Source organism: Nyctereutes procyonoides, unplaced genomic scaffold (assembly GCF_905146905.1).
Source record: "Nyctereutes procyonoides isolate TBG_1078 unplaced genomic scaffold, NYPRO_anot_genome, whole genome shotgun sequence".
In the NCBI taxonomy this organism is placed as follows: domain Eukaryota; kingdom Metazoa; phylum Chordata; class Mammalia; order Carnivora; family Canidae; genus Nyctereutes; species Nyctereutes procyonoides.
In genome coordinates, this window is record NW_026575159.1 from 31,506,159 (window position 1) to 31,521,317 (window position 15,159).

The 15,159-nt window shown below is 51.8% G+C and overlaps 1 long non-coding RNA gene across 2 annotated transcripts; it reads right to left on the bottom strand.

The window, feature by feature from the left end:
• Positions 1-918: 918 nt before the first annotated feature.
• On the bottom strand, positions 919-3,331 carry LOC129502578 (uncharacterized). Of its 2 annotated transcripts, none has more exons than XR_008662986.1 (3): positions 3,128-3,331; positions 2,475-2,629; positions 919-2,361 (listed from the first exon to the last, which is right to left on the bottom strand). It is a non-coding gene; the product is annotated as an uncharacterized LOC129502578 (long non-coding RNA). The 2 variants fall into 2 exon arrangements; XR_008662987.1 differs by having other exon boundaries at positions 919-1,054; positions 1,199-2,629.
• Positions 3,332-15,159: the final 11,828 nt, after the last annotated feature.

Consider the following 15,159-nt stretch of genomic DNA (forward strand, 5'->3'; position numbering starts at 1 on the left):
CCCCTCTGGGGGGACCACACAGGTGGCACTGACATGGGGAGAGCTGGGAAGGGCCAAGAGATCCAAGAGAATTTGGGAAAAGGGGAAGGACACGGAGGAATTTCACCTTCGGGAGCTACAGGAATCAAAGCATGATGGTATTGGTGCAGAAACTGGTAATAGATGAAGAAGAAAGGCTAGAAATCCAAAAGCAGGCCCCTGTGCCCATGGGAATTCACATTATAACAGGAGATGTTCTCTTAAATGCACGAGAGCAGGAGGAGTTCTTCAAAAATCTGTTTGGATGACTGGCAATGCATTTGGAGAAAAACATTAAGTTAAATGTATATCTCATGTCATGCTCAAAAATAAATTCCAAGCTCATTTAAAAAACTAAACTTATTCTTTGGGGAAAAAAAGCATAAGATCTTAAAATATAGGATATTCTTAAAAATTTTGGTATTCAGGAATACCTCTAAGAAAGACACACACTCGTAAACCATAAAGGAAGTATTGAAATATTTGAGGCCCCCCCCCAATTTTCTTTATGTGATAAAGTCACCGTCAGCAAGGTTGTAGAGAGGAAAACTTTGAAAAAATATTTGCTAGGTCTTTAAATAGAAAGGCTCAACATCCATAATATGCGAAGAGTACACATGCACCAACAATAAAAGGTAAACGACGCTCAGGGCAGAAGAATACCTGATCGGAGGTGCCCAACTTCACAGAAATTGGGGAAATATAAAGTCAAGAGGCACTGAGAGTTTTTTTTACCCTGTGGTGTGGGAACCACAAGAGGTTGATGATACCAGGTGCCAGAGGGAGAGCACGCAGGAGAGGCACCCACACACTATTGGCAAGAATATAAATTATCAAAGTCTGTTTTTTTTTAAGATTTTATTTATTTATTCATGAGAGACATGGAGAGAGAGGCAGAGACACAGGCAGAGGGAGAAGCAGGCTCCCTGCAGGAAGCCTGATGCAGGACTCGATCCCGGGACCCCGGGGTCACACCCTGAGCTGGAGGCAGAGACGGTCAACCACTGAGCCATCCGGGTGCCCCTTATCAAAGCCCCTTGAAAGAAAATTGGGAGAATTTGTCAAAGTGGGACTAACCGGCAATCCCATTGGGAAGAAACGCTCGTGAGTATTCACAACAGCGTATGAAGGGATGGGTGGCTGGCGCCCTGCTGCTCAGGAGATCCACCTAAGTGCTCACCAGTGGAGGAATGTCCCGAACACCAGTAGAGGCAGCAGGAAAAAGGAGGTAGACCCGTGTCTATAGATGCAGCTCCAGCTCTGACATGTCCTATCACATGTAGTGTGCGTGCCTTTGTGTGGACGGGCCAGTACACAGCACAGAAGGGCTGCAGGGGGGCCCTGACCCGGCAAGGGCTCCCTCCAACGTGGGCAGGAAGCCATCAGACAAGGGCGCTCGAAGGGAATTTTTCCTGGCTTTGCTGTCTCTCCCTCCGTCCCCTTTAATATTTTGCAGCAAGGATGTGGGCCCGCACCCCTTGTCTGCAGGGACTGCAGGAGGGACACAAATCCCAGGGGCACCCGCTCAGGCCTGGGGCCTCCTCCCTTCCCACCCCCGCTGCATGCTCCGACATGCCTGGCATCCCGGTGCCGGGTGCCTCTCCCGTGGGGTCCCCGGGATGAAGCTCAGAGAGCCCCTGGCTGCATATGGGGGACGCTGCCCCACGCCTAGCAGCTTCTGGGCAGGATCTGCGCTCAGGAGGGCAGCACGGTCTACAGACGTGCAGACGTTCACGTGGTCACTGACGCCGCCGTAACAAGGTGCCACAGACTCGCGCGCACACACACAAGGGAATCCCCGTCTCATGGATCTGGAGGCCAGTTGTCCACGGTCAAGGCTGTACTCCCTCTGGACGTTTGAGGGGGGGACGCCTGCTGCCTCTCACAGCTCCGGGAGCTCTGGACGGGGCTTGGCGTGTGGCCACGTTACCCAGGCTCTGCCTCCGTGGTCACGCAGCCTCCCCCCACCTCTGCCTGCGTCTTATGAGGACGCTTGGCGCTGGGTTAGGGCCCACCAGGATAACCAAGGGTGGTCTCAAGATCCTAAATCACATCTGCAGAGGCCCTTTTCCCACAGGTGTCAGGGGTTTGAGGTGGGCATCTTTTGGGGACGGTTTTGGCTCCCCACACTCTCCTTCCCTTCAACCTTCGGAGTCTGGCGGCCGGCCGGCGAACATCTGACGCAGCCTCCCATTTCCCGCGGCGCTGGCACGAGCCTGGCACGTCCGGGTCAGCTCGCGGGGACCACACACCAGTAGCATTCTCTCCCTCAAACACCTCTTGCACAGCAGAGCCCCGGGTTCCGGTGACAAAGAGCGAACCGGGTGGAGACGGGAGACTCACCTAAGAGACACGTCACCAAGGAAGGAAGAAGAGAGACTGGGTCCCCTAGGCACTTCCCCTGGCCCGGGGCATCCTCCCCATGGAGCCGTGTCCCAAGGGCGAGTCTGCACCACCTTCAGAGGCCGAGGCGCCGGCCCGAGGACGCCCTGCTCCCGGAGCCCGAGGCCCAGCTTGGTCTGGTCCGTGGCCGTGCCGGCGGCAGCCCTTAACAAGCGGCGAGGCGCTGAGCGGGAAAGTTGGGTCCCACGAGGCCCTGTCTCGTCCCCACCTCCGTGACAAGAGGAATGTCATGCAGTGGTTTCGAGAAGAGAGACCTGGAGGCTCAGAGGGGCTGTCCCCATATCCAGGACCCTGGTGGGAGCTGTGCTTCCTTGCACACACAGCCCCATCCTCAAAGGCGTCGCAGGAGAGCCTCGGGCGCCCACCCGGAGAGCAAACCGCGCGGCTCTGCCTCGGCGCCAGGCGGAGAGCGCCCAGGGCCACGGTTAAGCAGGACGAGAGACATCGCCTGCATGGTTTCACGGGCACGCCGCAGGCCCGGGTGAGAGGAGATCTGCGGCACGGGGGGCAGAGGCGGGCCGCGGGGACGGGCGGCTGGGGGCATGGGCCAGGCCAGGAGAGGCGCCTGGGTGGTGGCCCCGGGGCTTGGTCAGGCCTCGGGCTGACTGGGGGGCCAGGGCGCCCTTTAGGGGACGGCCACTCTGAGAAGGCATGGAACGTGGCCCGGGGGCTCGCAGCCACCAGCCCATGGTGCGCTGTCACATACCTGCGAGATGAGGAGAATGACCGCAGGGGGGCTAGCGAGACGCCGGCTGCACACCCCCGGTGGGGGGGCAGAGCCCCGTTAGAGCCAGCTTCAGTAGCATCCACTGTCCTGGCGGCCCTTGGGCCTGCAGCGGGGGACAGGTGGGGGTGGGGAGGGGTGCAGCGCGGCCTTCGGGGGGAGCTGCTGGAGGCTGCCCAAAGCTGGGCTCTGCCGGGCAGCACTCTGAGCACCTGTAGGCTGGCCAGCAGCCTCCCCGACTCAGTTCCGCCCCCCCCCTCCCCGCCCCTGTCCTCCTGAGCTCCACCCCCGACCTCTGCCCTCCTGACCTCCGCCCCCCTGACCTCTACCTTCCTGAGCTCCACCCTCCTGAGCTCCTGAGCTCCCATTCTGGGTAGAACTCCCGGCCCCCCAGGGAAGTGCCAGCTGCTGCCATACACTGTCCCCCAACATATCCTCCCCCATGCCTCTCCCAGTCCCCCTGGGCCCCGCCCCTCCACAGTCTGGCTCCAGCATCAGGAGGGCCTAACCAGGGAGGGAAGGGAAGGGAAGCGTTGGCGGCCAATCGCTTCCTTGCAGCAGAAGCTCCATGCCTCCATGTAAGGTCTCAGAACTTGTCCCCATTTCATACTTGTGGCCACCGAGGCCCAGGGAGCAAAGGAGATGCACCTGGTGCTGGCCAGGTTGTGGACCCCAGAGGCTCCTGCAGGGCAGATGGGGTGCCCTCTGGCTCCCCCAAGTGACCTCTGCAAAGGTCTCCCATCCCCGGCTGTGGTGGGCTCGGGCCAAGGCCGGAAGTCGGGTGCCCAGAAGATTCCCACCCGCCTCCTGCCCTGCGGCTCCGGTGAGTGTCCTCCCCTCTCTGGGGTGCCTCGTGAGACCACCTGGGTCAGAAACCGCTGAGGGGACAGCTCCAGAGCAGGGTCAGGTCCCCAGCATGAAGGACCCCCGGCCAGGCCTGCACAGAGGGCTCCTGGCCATGGCCTCCCGGGAGGAAGGGGGGTAGGAAGCCCCGAAGACCACGTAAAACCGTGTTTGGCAGGACGCCAGCTGCTCCAAGTGGAGCCTGAAGCCTCCCGTGCTTTTCCTTCTTGCTTCTTGGTTTTACCAGCCTGAGATACGCTCATGCCGTGGAAGAGCCGTGTCCCGGCCTGCAGGCCGTGTCCCCGGGGCCCCTCTGCCACCTGCCCTTTGCCACTCCGGCCGGACGCCCCTGGGCTCGGCCCCTGACTGCATCCTCGCTCTCTGGCCCTCCTGCCTGGGTGTCTGCAACGCTCCTTCCCCCCAGCTAGGTGCCATGGAGAGGCTCCCCCGGCTCCGAGTAACCCCCACCACATCCTGCTTTTGTTGGTGCTCCTTTATGGCCGAAGACCCCGAGGCTTAGCGCGGCGTCCTACGCACGGTCACCTGCCCCGAGCTGTTGGCCGCGTGCAGCGCCGCCGTCTGAGATGTGCTGACCCGTGGCGCCCCGGGCGTCCTTCTGCCGCTGCCCGTGACCGAGCAAAGACGCTTTGAGGCTTGTAAGCTCGCCCAGGAACAGCAATAGGGCAACGTTCCGGGCTGACCCCGGCCAGGCGCGGGGCCGTGAGGGGGCAGCGCGGGGTGTTCTGACTGCCGGGTCCCTGCAAGGGTGCTGCCCATGGCTTTCCGCTTGGCACACGTATCTGGGACCTGAACCCTGAGAAGTCAGCCACCCGCAGAAGGGACAGCTGCTAAGGCTCTATGTCCGTGTTCTCCTAGACTTTGGGGCTGAAAACAACATGAGTTTCTGATCCCACATTGTTCCTGAGCTCGGGAATCTGGGGTGACTGAGCTGGGCCATGCTAGCCCAAGTCTCTGCGGGGGGTGGGGGGATGGAGGGGGATAGGGATGGAGGAGGATGGGAGAATGGAAGGGGATGGGGGTGGAGGGGGACGGGAGTGGAGGGGGATGGGAGAATGGAAGGGGATGGGGTGGAGGGGGATGGGAGTGGAGGGAGATGGGAGAATGGAAGGGGATGGGGGTGGATAGGGATGGGAGAATGGAAGGGGATGGGGGTAGATAGGGATGGGGTGGAGGGGGATGGGAGTGGAGGGGGGTGGGGTGGAGGGGGGATGGGGGTGGAGGATGGGGATGGAAGCAGATGGGGGTGGAGGGGGATGGAGGTGGAGGGATGGTGGAGATGGAGAGAAGTTGCGTTGCCTGGAGGCCTGTTGGGGGGCCGGGGTGGAGGGGGATGGGAGTGGAAGGGGATGGGGGTGGATAGGGATGGGGTGGAGGGGGATGGGAGTGGAAGGGGATGGGAGAATGGAAGGGGATGGGGGTAGATAGGGATGGGGTGGAGGGGGATGGGAGTGGAGGGGGGTGGGGTGGAGGGGGGATGGGGGTGGAGGATGGGGATGGAAGCAGATGGGGGTGGAGGGGGATGGAGGTGGAGGGATGGTGGAGATGGAGAGAAGTTGCGTTGCCTGGAGGCCTGTTGGGGGGGGCGGGGTGGAGGGGGATGGGAGTGGAAGGGGATGGGGGTGGATAGGGATGGGGTGGAGGGGGATGGGGTGGAGGAATGGTGGAGATGGAGCGAGGCTGCATCACCTGGAGGCCTGACCAGGGCCATCCACAGGGGCCTCTGAGGCCTCTCCTTACAGCAGCTGGGGTGTCTCCCAACGTGGCAGCCAGCTTCCCCCCAGAGAACAAGGGGAGGGAGAGAGAGAAGGGACAGGGAGGATGGAGGAGGGGCAGGAAGCCGCACACCCTGGAGCCCAGGCTGTAAGCCCACTTCTGCCTCACTCTGTGGGAAATGGGTGGCCAAGCGTGGTGCACACTCACGGGGGGTCACCCTCTGAGGGGGTGTGGGATTCGCAGACAGTGAAGCCGCCCAGGCTTAGTCTGGATGTGGCCTGGCCCTCCCTCACTGCCAGAGCCCCCCGGCCAAGCGTCATCATGGCTGCTGCCACCACCATTACACTGACCAGGCGTCTACTCCCTCCGTGGTGGTCTCCAGCCAGCCCCTGCTGTGCCCGCCATCCTGCCCGACACCCTCATCCCCTGAGCGCCTGCCCCTCTGTTCTGTCCATCGGGCCGTCAGTCTCTGGCACACCCTCCTTGCTTCACCTCAGTGACAGCTGGGGCTTGCTGCCGTGAGGGCGGGTGGGGTCAGGGAGAGTGATGAACCCAGGCTGGCTTAGGAGAAAAAGATGGGGGGTGTGTGAGTCAGTGAGCATACAACAGAATGTCAGGTGAGGGGAGTCTCCCCATCTCTCAGGTCAGCCTCCACATCCCTCATGGCCACCAAATGGCTGCAGCCTCACGCCCTCGGGGAGGAGCACGCTCTGGCCCCAGAGCCCACCACAGCGCCACTGTCCACACCGCTGGGCCAGCTTGGGTCCCGTGCTCATCCCTGAGTCCACCGTGTGACCAGGAAGATGCAGATCTGTGACCAGCCTTCATCGAGGCTCATTTCTGGAGTCAGGGAGGACCCTCCAGGCCACAGGGCAGATGGGGGAGCAGGGGCTCCTGCAGCGAGGCTGGGCTGGGGGAGGGGCAGCCACGGAGGTCCCCTAGAGGGCTCCACCGGCCTCAGGCCTCAGCAAGGCCCCCACATTTATCCTATGGCCCGGGGTGTCCCTCCCAGGAAGGTCAAATGCGGCCCACAGAGGCGCCCGTGAACGCAGTCGGAACTGCCCGGAAACGGGAACAAGAGGGCCCAGCTCGGGAAGCAGGGGCGCCGAGGGCACACAGAGGGCCCAGGAGGAGCGGTGCCCCCGGGAAGTGGGAGGGTGCAGCGGAGGGTCTGCCTGCATGTGGAGCCCCGGGGAGCGGCGGCGGGCCCCAGAGCACAGCGCTCTGATCCTGGCACAGCAAGGGCCGCGCGGGGCTGTCAGCCTGACATCTTCCATTAACGCTGCAATACATTTTTAATACATTCCATTTTTCTTTAATTTCAGATTATATTGGGTCCGGTAGACTCTTCCTTCATTATTAAGTCTTGCACCGTTAAGCAGTTAGAATGGTCTCCGCAAAGCGTGGTGGCCTCATTAACTCTCCCAGAGACCCCTCCCCGGGAACCCGCCTTAACGGTTTGGCTTAAAGGCACAGAGTTATGCACGCGGCCGCTCCAGAGCCCACAGCAACTGCTGCCGGCCACCCTCGGCCTCCTCCCCAGGCCAGCCGGACTCTGTGCCAGCCTCATGGTGCTGCCCCCCAGGAGCCCTCAGCTCAGGAGCCGGGCATCGCCCACTCCGGCCAGCCCCCCCCTCCTTGCCTGGCGGGGCCACAGTGCTCGGCACAGGTCTGCCCCGCCTCCGAGTGAGGTCAGGACTGAGTCCCCCTTGGGGCCCAGATGAGCTGAGCCCCGTGGGAGAAACAGCAGAAAATGTGCTTCCTGGTGGCAGAGGCTCAGGGCCTTAGTGAGAAATAGTGACTTGGCCCTTCAAGTGTAGTCAAGGTGAGAGACGGGTGTGTGCACAGGCCGTGCAGCCAGGACAGGCCTCCTGCAGGAGGCGGACCTCTGCCCCGTGTCTTCCCCAAGGCATCCACCCACCCTGGACACGGGACGCCATGGCGGTGCATTTCTGTCCTGGTTGTGTCGGGATGAAGGAAGGAATAGGTAAGGGAACCAACTGCAGGGAACAGCAGGCGGGAGGAAAGAAATGCAGTGCCCTTGCACTTACCCCTGCTCTGGGGGCTCCAGGGCAGGCGGGGAAGAGAATCTGGACCATCCCAACTGGGCTGGAGCAAACTCCCCGCTGGTCCTGCCTCCTTCCAGCTCTGCTCCATCCAGCCGGGCCACAGGAGGGGGTCCTCCTACACCGTCCCCCTTGCAGAGCAGTTCATCAGCAGTACCCGGGAGCGGTAGAGATGCACACTCGCTGACACCACCCCAGGTCTGTAGAATGGGGGTCTGCAGATGACTGGCTCCCAGGTTACATGGGGAAGTCCTGCTCTTCGACACCACCATCTGCCTCTGAGTCTTGAGATTAAATCACCTTCATCCCCATCCGTGGCTTCCTGTCCCCTCCGAAGTGAAGGCTGCAGACCCCCTCACTGAGAACCACAGCCCAGCCACCACCCTGTCCTCTCTGTCTGTCTCAGCTAAATCATGCTTTGGGAGTGGGCATGCTCACTGCCTCTCCCCAGCATCCTCCTGGCATCCCAGTAAACAGCTCCACAACCCTTTACACCCTGCCCACGTGTCACATTGAGCTCATCGCCCCTTGTCCCACCGTCTGTGCCCATGACCATATACTCAGAGGCAGGCCACATCACATTCAGCTCAGAAGCCCCACTCCTGTCCATGCCTGGTACACAGCAGGCATCCTGGACATTTCCATCCCAAGGAGTCCCTGACCTGATGGCGAGATGCAGCCCTCACCCTGAAAATGGCTGTCCTAAAGAAAGGGCACAGCCTCAGCCTTCTGCAGCCCATAATCTAGTTAAGGAGAAACAACTTTATGCATGAAAGTGACTTGAGAACATTGACTGAGAACCACGCGGGCCAGTGCAAATGAATGCGGTGCACCCAAGGTTGAAATTAGGGAAAAAAATGCATTAACCTGGTGGCTTAAATTAAATCACAGCCACATCTCTTTTCAAATTAAGTCCCTCATTCATATTGTTCCTCGTCACATTGGAGGAGCTGCTGCTGCCCACGGTATCTTTCTCCCCTCTCCATGAATTGAGATGCTGCCGACAAATAGCAGGAGCCCTGGCTGCATCCTCAGGAGGCGCTGTGGGTGCTCTAAAGAACTTATGCCTCAGAACTGGTGCTTTTCCTCTCAATTCAGAGGATTCCATGCACCAGTTACCAAAAATCAGAATGTTCAAATATGCAGAATGTTGGCATGGGATATTCACGGTCCTTTCTCAGCCTGAAATATTTGTTCCCAGGACTTTCAATGACCCAGACATCTGCAAAAATGACTCCCCTAATCATTAGCTAGGCCTGAAGGTCTCTCTGCATACTTGACACTCCCCCTCCCCTCCCCTACCTTTCCTGTGGGCCCAAGCATTCTGTCCTTGATGTGGCAAGAAAAGACTTCCTGCCCACTTGCCCAGGCTCAATCCAGCCACCGCCCCTCACTCCTCCCCCACCTGCAGCACCAGCTCTTTGCAACGGGCTCATACCCAGTCGATCCTGGGAACCCACACCTTGCTCCCATCATCTGGATAATTCTTGTGTCCATGACTCGGCTCAGGTATCATAAGCTTTAAGGATGTTGTTTGCTTTGATGTGCTCTAATTACGTTTCCATATCCATTTCTAATCAGGAGAACCTCTCAAAGGCAGATTCCTATCCACCATGCTCTGTTATCAGCACAGGAAAAAGATGCTGAGTTAATATAGTCATGAGTCTATATGCCTGATTTTCTTTCTTTCTGGTCCTTTCTGGAGATGCTCAAGAGGCACTGTGGTCAAGTACTTGAGTCCTGGGGCTGCAGTCATGTCTTCAAATCCTGACTCAGCCACTTGCTGTCCCTGTGACCTTGCTCACTCTCATAGCTTCTCTGTGTTCAGTTTCTCATTCTTAGAAAAGGACAAATAATCATGCCATCCCATAGGTCATTTTGAGGACTAGATGAGATGATGTGTAGAAAGCGCTGGGTGCAGTGATGGACAGGTGTTTGCTTTTTGAAGAAATGGTGATTGAGGGCCTGTAGCATTTGGGGGTTGGCCTTACAGATAGTCATTATACCATACCACTATGACTATTACTTGTGCTACTACTCCTGGTGCTCCCAGGATGGAGTGGTATGAATCAATAGCTCTCTAGAGAAAAGAAGATGAAGTTTTAATGGTTTCATGTCCTAAGCCTACAACATCACCAGCTAAAAATGATGGCGAAAACCTGGTCATGAGATTCAAAGCATGAAGGAAGAACCAAGATTCAATATGGCGGTCTGGACTGCCATAGGAAAACATACCCTCCATTTCAAATACATAAGAAGCTGATTAAAATGGAGGCTTGGGGTGCCTGAGTGGCTCAGTAGGTAAAGCCTCTGACTCTTAGTCTCAGCCCAGGTCATGATCTCAGGACGTGAGACCCAAACTTGCTTCAGGCTCTACACTCAGTGGGGAGTCGCTTGAGATTCTCTCCCTCTCTCTCCCTCTGCTTCTTCTCCCACTCTCTCTTTTTCTAAAATAAATAAACAAATCTTTTTTTAAAAAATGGAGGCTCTCCCCCTTAGTAACAGATGTATGGCAAAGCATAAAACCAAGAGATCATTTTAAAGAAATGTATAATATATTAAAAAGAGGGTGAGCCTTGGAAGGTGGGTTGAGAAGGTCCAACACAATATCATACGAGTTTCAGAAGAAGACAGAGTGAATTGGAGAGAGATGATACCCTTGAAGATCATCACTACCAATATTCTAGAGACAAAAAAAGATAAAAGGCCGCAACTAGAAGGAGCACAATTTATTCCAAGCAGGAATAAAATGTATGTTAATTAAATTGGAAAATATCAATGAGAAAATCTTAAAAGCTATGAGGGAGAAGAGATGAAGGTGTATCTATGACCAGTCACAAGGTATGCTGAGTAACGATGATATAGTAATACATCCAAATTGCTGAGGAAAAATAATGTCTCACCTACAATTCTATACCCAGCAAGACTAATGTTCAAGGAGGCAAAAAATCAATATTTTTCAAATATACAAGGATTGAGAGAGATTACTGACCCTGAATTCTCACTGAAGGAACATATTACATAATTCAGCAAGGAGAAAAAACCCAGGGAAAGAGTTAAAATTTAGGAAACAAAAAGGTTGCATTGATTGATATGTTTGCAATTATAATTCACTACTATTAAAAAATCTCACTGACTTTCCTTGCTTACAAAAAAAGAAGCTAAGATCAAATTTTACATAATAATTAATGATGAGAAAGTGTGCTTAATGCTTAAGGCATAGGAAGGTCCTAGTCATGCACAGTAGGAAGATGGAAGTTCTGAATGTTTCTGTAATGTCTGGAATTTTTTAAGTTAATTCTCTGTGTCACCATTTTAAGTGACGATTAAAATGTTAGAAATGTAATTCATCATTCCCAAACCTGCTGAGATATAAAAGAGAAAGGTATAGATCCATAGAAGACAAGAAAGGATGAAAAACAAAAAGAATAGTAAAATCAAAAGAAGATGATAGAAATAAGTCCAATATAGTCGTAATCAATTACAATAAATGAAAATGTTTTAAAAGAAGATCATAAAATTAGAATATCAATGGAATTTGTATGCATTTATATAGAAAGATTAAAATAAAAGTGTAGAACACTAATGATAATAAAGCTAGCAATATTGATATCATGTGAAATTGAATTTAAGAAAATTAATGGTTGAATAGGAGAAGCATTTCCATTTAAGTTAGGAATAAGACATGATTGTCTGCAATCAGTGCTACTACTCAACATTTCACTGAAGGCTGAAAGCTGTGCCATAAGAAAGCAAAGTAAGGTAGACAATAGAAAAAATTTTAAAAACCTGGTTATTTGCAAATTATACAATTGGGAAAATCTAGACAAGTGATTAGAGCTGAGAGAGAAGTTAGCAAAGTTCCTGGATACAGTGATCAATGTATAAAAACAGAGTAGTTGAATATAGAATAAACATTTAAAAAATCAATAGCTTTCCCTTGTACCATAAAATAACAAATAAGAAATATAATAGAGAAAAAAAACCATTCACAAGAGCAACAAAAACTGTGTTACCTAGGAATAAATGTAATAAAATATGCACAAAAATTTTTATGAAGAAAATTACAAAATTATAAAATTTATTGAAGGACATGTCAAAGAGACCTGGATAAATGAAGAGATTTTCATGGATGGGTAGATTTAATATCATAAAGATTACAATTCTTTCCAAATTAATTAATAAACTCAATGTTATCCCCATCAAAATCCCAACAGTATTGTTATGTGAAAATTGACACACAAATCCCAAAATTCATATGGAGGAGTCAAGTTAAAGAATAAATTTGAAGAAAATGAGTTTAAGGAGGGAGTACTTGCAATATAAGAAGTATTAGGAAGTCATAGTAAATAAAACTGGACTATACTGGTACAGGGAATTACAGATGGATCAATGGAACAAAAATAACACGGAATAGCCCTGAAACGGAATGACATGTATATGGCGATTTGATGAATTATAGAGGTAGTACTCAAATCAGTGAGTAATGGATGGATGATTTAATATGGGAACTTTCCATCAGAAAAAAAAATTAATTAGATTTCCTCTCTCACCCTATTCAATATAATGAATTCCACATGATTAAAGACATGAATGAGAATTTTTAAAAGTCTCTAAGTTTTCTCAAAATAATTATAGGATGTTTTCATTACAACCTTAAAGTAAGAAATAATTTCTTAAACAAGACTCAAAAAGGACAACACCCAAAGCAAAAGATTAATGAATGCAACTACAACAAATGAAAAACTTTGGCACCACAAAGCCGCCCCCCCCTCCCCCGCAAAGCCCATCAACACAATTCCTAGAAATGCAACAACAGGGCAAGGAATAATTCTCAGTACATGTAGCAAAACACTAGTGTCCAGAATATACAAGTAGCTCTTACCAATCAATAAGAATAAAGCAAAGAACACAATAGAATGATGAACAAGGGATGTGAACCTCAATTCATCAAAGAGGATTCCCAAGTGACAATGGCACTCAGGGAATTGCAAATTAAACAGTAGACAGCACTTCACGGCCAACACAGAAGCAAATCAACACGTCTAGCAGCACAGGGGCTGATGCGGACGCGGACACTGGCAAGAAGCTTTCTGTGCGGAAAGCAGTCATTGTTTCAGCACCGTGGACAGTGGCCTGGCGCCGCCAAGGAGGGTGAACCGTGGGCACACCGAGCTCCAGAAATTCCACTTCCATCCTTTGGACCCAGCAGACCCTGCCTGTTACTAATACCGTGTCTCACCTCTCTACTCTCTTGACATGAAAATCACAGGCAATATAACCTCCCTAGCACACACTGGTTTTTTTTAAAAATCAATATGATGCCCTACCTACAATATAGGGTAGAAATAAAAAGAGTAATTTACGGTAAAACAATATGTAATTCAGTATGGAAATGCTTAGGCACAGCTAAGTGGAAGGTGTCAGATGCTTTTATTTTCTTGACAAGTTAGTTTGTATCTGGAATATTTAGCTGGAAATCATCTCACTTTCCTCTACACACCACATTTTGAAATAAGACTTTCAGAAATACTTAGGTGTGTGTGTATAATCACTGTTAATCGTTAGCTCGAGTGCAGACCAGCAGAGACGCATCGTGCATGTGCCTAGAGAGGATTACGTGCTGCACAATCCCATGCAGGGGGACATTTACATGGGGTAGAATGAGCCCCCTGGGCGGTCTGATACGGTGGCACTGCTCAAATGCCATTGTTGACATGATAATCTGAAACGGTGCGTGAGTCTTAATAAAGATCTGAACAAAACACTGTTCAGTCTAGCCTCCGTTTACAAGGTAATGGCATTACTAAGAAATTCTGCATATATGTTCAGTTTATATTAAATCCATGCAAAAATACCTTTATGTAGGTTTTAAGTTAGGTAAACAGACTCGCCAGCATGAGTGCTCAGATGGGACATTTGAAAGTCATGAATGATTCAGGGCAATCTTCCCATGCACGCTGACCCACGTGCTGTAGGATGCCTCGCACACGTGCCCTCTGACCTCTCAATGCCAGTGCTATGACCCCAAGCACCGGGAAAGCACCGAGCACTCCCACAATAGGTGGTGGCAGGGATGGCAACACCCCACGATGCACCAGGGCCGGGAGCCTGCCCTCAGGTGTGTCCACGGGGGGCATGCACATGGTGGCTCAGGCTAGCCTAAGCAACACGTGTCACCCTGTTGGTGACAATGAACGTTCAGAAAACAACCACGTGTGATGGAATACCAACCAGCAGTTAAAATAAGTAAACCTACAGACTTTTGTTTCCAGGGACGGTGGGCTTAGTGGTTATAAAAAACCTTTCAGCTAAAACTAGATGGGCGACTAAGAATGACCTCTTAAAAACGTTGAATTATGGGGGTAGGATAGAGTCTAGAAATTGACCCACACAAACACCATCAGTGAGGGTTACTAACATGCTAGTAACATGCCTGTAACACGCTAGTAACATGTTAGGCAGGCACCTTGGCAGTGGAGAAAAGGTAGTCTTCTCAACAAACAGTGCTCAGTCAGCTGGATGTCAGACATTAGGTCTTGACCTGTATCTTACGTGCTACACAGAGGATACCTCGAAAAGAATTGCATACCTGAAAGTGAAATGGAAAAATATAAAACTTCTAGAAGAAAACTCAAGAAATATTTGTGACTTTGGATTAAACCAGGACTCAACACACCATGACCCACGGCCAACCGCAGCCCCAGAGGCCTGTGTTAGATGGCCCTGGAGCTACAAATGGCTTTGCATTTGTAAAGCCTTGTGGGAGAAAAAGAAAGAAAGCCAGAGAGCCTCACACACATGCCAAAACAAGGCAGAAACCAAGAATATTCAAATGAGCTGCTACATCCACAATGACTCTGATTTTAATTATCCGGCCCTTCTCGGACATAGTTCGCCAGTCTTGGGTTTGGCAGGGTTTTCTTTGATATGACACCAAAAGCACAATATGTAAAAGCAAAACACTGACACACTGGATTTCATCGAAATTAAAACTTTTGCTCAGTGACAGACACTAGAAAGGGAACGAAAAGACATTTTCATGAGAGATATATCTGCATCTGGTGGAAAGTATTTGCAGAAAATCATGTATCTGACAAATAACTTGTATCCAGAATTTATAAGGAACTATAATAATTTAATAGAAAGTAAACTCAAAAAAAAAAGAAAGTGGGCAAGATATCCGAACATACATTTTACCTAAGAGAATATGGTGCTGACAAATAAGCAGATGAAAATATACTGAACGTTATTCCCCGGTAGGAAAACGCAAATCAAAACCACCATGAGTTTTCTTAAAATATATATGCGTGTGTGTGAATATATATGAATATGTGTGTGAGTGTGTGTGTGGCCTGTGTGTGTGTGTAT